This window comes from Panthera uncia, chromosome C2 (assembly GCF_023721935.1).
Source record: "Panthera uncia isolate 11264 chromosome C2, Puncia_PCG_1.0, whole genome shotgun sequence".
In the NCBI taxonomy this organism is placed as follows: domain Eukaryota; kingdom Metazoa; phylum Chordata; class Mammalia; order Carnivora; family Felidae; genus Panthera; species Panthera uncia.
In genome coordinates, this window is record NC_064810.1 from 119,054,916 (window position 1) to 119,059,916 (window position 5,001).

Here is a 5,001-nt window from a genome sequence, read left to right on the forward strand (position 1 = left end):
GTACAGGTGAAACAAGAATGGCAGAATGTTTATATTTATTGAAGCTGGGTGATGAGTACTGGAGTTCATTATATTTTGTCTACTTTGTATATGATTGAAATTTTCCAAAATAGAACTTGTTTTTTTTTTGTTTTTTTTTTTTTTAATTTTTTTTTCAACGTTTTTTATTTTTATTTTTGGGACAGAGAGAGACAGAGCATGAACGGGGGAGGGGCAGAGAGAGAGAGGGAGACACAGAATCGGAAACAGGCTCCAGGCTCCGAGCCATCAGCCCAGAGCCCGACGCGGGGCTCGAACTCACGGACCGCGAGATCGTGACCTGGCTGAAGTCGGACGCTTAACCGACTGCGCCACCCAGGCGCCCCTAGAACTTGTTTTTTTTAACCGAGAAAAGTTTAGGCAATTTTCCTGATATACATTTTTCTGGTTCGCTTAATTGAAAAATAACCACAAGGAGGTATAATTTTAATATTTTCAAAAGAACTATTTAAAAAGAAGCTGACTTCAGAGGAAATAGATAATTACTTTATTTTTTTTGTATTCTCATTAGTGACCTCAGGAAAATTTGAGAAGCCTGTGTATCCATAAAACAAGTTTATGTATATGGAGCAATCAGAGACAAAAAAGAAAAGAAAAGAAAAGAAAAGAAAAGAAAAGAATTGTTGGAAATTTAAAATATAATTAATTCCTTTTAAAAAATTCTTTAATATTTGTTTTTGAGAGACCGCGAGCAGGGGAGGAGCAGAGAGAGGGAGACACAGAATCCACAGCAGGCTCTAGGCTCTGAGCTGCCTTACACGGGGCTCAAACTCACAAGCCATAAGATCATGACCTGAGCTGAAGTCGGATGCTTAACCGACTGAGCTACCCAGACATCCCAAAGTCCTTCAATTAAAAAAAATCAACATAAGGGCTGAAAGAAAAGGTTGGTGGAATCTCCCAAAGTGTAAAGCAAAAATACAGAGGGGAAGAAATATTTTTAAAAGCCCGAAGACTATACAGGGTCAAATCCAGGAGGGTAATAGCCAACTAATAGTTTCAGAAGGAGACAAGAAAATGCAGGGGAAAAAATAACGAGAGCAATATTAGAAGACTATTTCTTAGAGTTAAGATAGGAGTCTTCAGAGTAAAAGGGCTTACTGAGTGCCAAGCAAAATAAATGAAAATAAACCCATACTTCACTATAAACTTGTGAGTTTATAGTACATTAAATACCAAGAGAAGATTCTAAAAGCTTCCAGAGAACAAGCAACAGGTCAATTATAACGAATAAAGACAATCGGTACTCATAGTTTTCCCATCAAAAACACTCAGTGCCAGAAGACAGTGGAGCATGGCTTTCAGAGTTGTGAGGATCTGAATATCATAACCAGCTAAGCTATCATTCAGCTGAAAGGATAAAATGAAGACATGAAGAACTCAGAAAGCTCACCTTTCAAAAATTCTTTCTGAAAAAATCAATTAAGGATCAATCAGTACAAAGAGAAAGGAATTCACAAATAAGAAAAACTTGAGACCCAAGAAACACTAATCCCTAACCCAATGAAAGGAAGGCCTAGAAGGATAGCTGTACAGCAGGCTAACAGAGCAACTGATACTGAACTGGAGAAGAATGTCTGTCCTCAGGCAGAAAGTGGATTCCATGCTACAAAGACTGGGATTAAGATCCTAGACAAATTTAATCATATGGTGAAGGCACGTGCTTCCTTTGTTAAGAGGAAAAATGGAAAGCAATTAAAACTAGCAGAAATATGAACAAATATAAAGCAAACTAAAATGTGCTATTATTTGGTCCTTCTCATGGAGTATTTGAAAATCTAATTATATAATCCTGATGTTTGAAGAATCCCTCCTAGTGTCACGGGCTAGCGATATAGATTTGCCTTTTCTATCCTAACTAATGCCTTTTGTTCTACAGCGAATGCTATTTACATAAGCAAAATAGTATAATTACAGTTTATTGACTTTCAATAATTAGTGTCAATTGAATGGCCATTCACAGAACAAGATGTAAATGTTATAAATTCTAACAATATGAAAGTAATGGTGGAGTTGACAGAAGTCAAGAGTTCTATGGAGGGGGCAGTGCCTGGGTGGTTCAGTCAGTTAAATGTCCAACTCTTGGTTTCCGTTCAGGTCATGATCTTACAGTTCTATGCTGACATCACAGAGCCTGCCTTGGATTCTCTCTCTCTCTCTCTCTCTCTCTGCCCCTCCTCCAAGCTCGCTCGCTCTCTCTCTCTCAAAATAAATAAACTTTAGAAAAATTGTAAAAAGAGATTTCTATGGAGAGAGAGTTGAAGGAAGAAAGTTGAAGGGAAATGTAGATGTGTTCTTTCTCTTACATAATAAATAATAAGGTAAGAGATGTTAAGAGTTGCTTTCTGCCCGTGGATGCTAACAAGTATTATTAAAGTCTCCCCTGCCACTACCAACATGTCTAAGTCAGAATCTCTCAAAGAGCCTGAACAGCTGAGGTAGATCTTCATGGGAGGTTTGAGCTTTGAAACAACCAATGAGAGTCTGAGGAGCCATTTTGAGCAATGGGCAACACTCACAGACTGTGTGTTAATGAGAGATCCAAACACCAAGCACTCCAGAGGCTTTGGGTTTGTCACGTATGCCACTGTGGAAGAGGTGGATGCAGCCATGAGTGCAAGGCCACACAAGGTGGATGGAAGAGTTGTGGTACCAAAGAGGGCTGTCTCAAGAGGAGATTCTCAAAGACCTGGTGCCCACTTAGCTGTGAAAAAGGTTTTTGTTGGTGGCATTAGACACTAAAGAACATCATCTAAGAGATTATTTTGAACATTATGGGAAAATGGAAGTAATTGAAATCATGACTGACTGAGGCAGTGGCAGGAAGAGAGGCTTTACTTTTGTAACATTTGATGACCATGACTCTGTGGACAAGATTGTCATTCAAAAATACCATACTGGGGGCTCTTGGGTGGCTCAGTCAGTTGAGCGTTTGACTCTGATTTTGGCTCAGGTCATGATCTCATTGTTTGTGAGAGCCTTCTTGGGATTCTCTCTCTCTCCCCCCAGCCCTCTCTCTCTCTCTCTGCCCCTTCCCTGCATGTACTCTCTCTCAAAATAATAAACAAATTTAAAAAAATACCATGCTGTGAATGACCACAACTGTGAAGTAAGGAAAGCCCTATCTAAGCAAGAGACGGCTAGTGCTTCATCCAGCTAAAGATGTCGAAGTGATTCTGGAAACTCTGGTGGTGGTCATGGAAGTGGTTTTAGTGGGAACTACGACTTTGATCGTGAAGGAAAGTTCACTGATGAGGTGGCTTTGGTGGAAGTCAAGGTGGTGGTGGATATAGTGGCGATGGGGACAGCTATAACAGATTTGGTAATGGTTGAAGCAATTTTGGAGATGACAGAAGCTATAATGACTTTGGCAATTACAACAATCAATCTTCACATTTTGGACCTATGAAAGGAGAAAATTTTGGAGGCAGAAGCTCTGGCCCCTGTGGTGGTGGAGGCCAATACTTTGCCAAACCATGAAACCAAGGTGGCTATGGTGGTTCCAGCAGCAGCAGCAGCAGCAGCAGCAGCAGCAGCTATGGCAGTGGCAGAAGGTTTTAATTACTGCCAGGAAACATTTCTACTTAATTTAGCAGGAGAGAAAAGCCAGAAAAGTGACAAGGAAAGCTACAGGCCACAACAGCCAAGTGGTGGCAGGGCCTTGCTGCAACAAAGAAGACATGTTTTAGGCACTACTCATGTGTATGGGCAAAAAACTCAACGACTGTATTTGTGACTAATTGTATAACAGGTTATTTTAGTTTCTATTCTACGGAAAGCGTAAAGCTTTCCAACAAACCTTTAATGTCGCTTTTCCAACAAAGTTTTAATGTAGATTTTCTTTCTTTCCTCCCTTTCTTTCTTTCTTTTTTTCTTTCTTCCTTTCTCTTTTGGAACACTTGCTGTTGATTGCTAAATGTAATAGTCTGGTCATGACACTGAATAAATGTGTCTTTTTAAAAAAGAGAGATTGAGAGAGAGAGAGAGATGTTAAGAGTTTAAAGATGGTAGAGCTGAAAGTGAAAATATAAATATATTCTTTAAAGTTGTAAATATATAACCAGTAGAAAAAATAAATACTAAATTAAAAAAAATTTTTTTAGTGTTTATTTTTTTTGAGAGACAGGCAGAGCATGAGCGGGGAAGGGACAGAGAGAGAGGGAGACACAGAATCCAAAGCAGGCTCCAGGCTCCGAGCTGTCAGCACAGAGCCAGCACTGGGCTAAAACTCATGAACCGTGAGATCCTGACCTGAGCTGAAGTTGGACGCTTAACCGACTGAGCCACCCAGGTGCCCCAATAGTAAATTTTTCAAAAATTAGAAGTAAAAAAGTAAATGCTGTGTATTTTCAATACTAAAATAATGCTTCAACTAACAAAATATGAGATGGAGGATGAAGTAGGATTTAATACATAAATAGCTCATTTATCATCTTCCTCTCCAGGGAGTTAACAGTGTTTAAAACTGACCAAAAAGAATAGGTATATAAGCATGTAATTTAGAGCTAAGGAGACAGTGGCTCTCTTAACCATTTGGGCTGCTATAACAAGATACCATAGACTGGGTGGTTTATAAACAACAGAAATTTATTTCTCATAGTTCTGGATGTTGGAAGTCCAAGATCAGAATGCCAGTATTGAGTGAAAGTTCTCTTCCGGGTTGTAAACTTCTAGTTGTATCCTCACATGGTCAAGCAGGGAGGGAGCTGGGGCCTCTTTTATGAGGGCACTAACCCCATTCATGTGGGCTCCTCATGATCTAATCACCTCCCAAAGGCCCCCACCTCCTAATACCATCACCTTAGGGGTTAGGATTGGAACATATGGATTTTGGGAGGCATAAACATTCAGACCATAGCAGTGACCATATAAAATAAAGGTAGACAGGATTTAAAGTCATTTCCTAGGGAGTTCAATGAATATCATGTTTTTCTAGTGGGATGGAGGACAGGATATGTGTAC

The 5,001-nt window shown here is 39.6% G+C and overlaps 1 pseudogene; it reads left to right on the forward strand.

Annotated features, from left to right (window-relative positions):
* Positions 1-381: 381 nt before the first annotated feature.
* LOC125921978 (heterogeneous nuclear ribonucleoprotein A1-like) lies at positions 382-4,599 on the forward strand (annotated as a pseudogene).
* Positions 4,600-5,001: the final 402 nt, after the last annotated feature.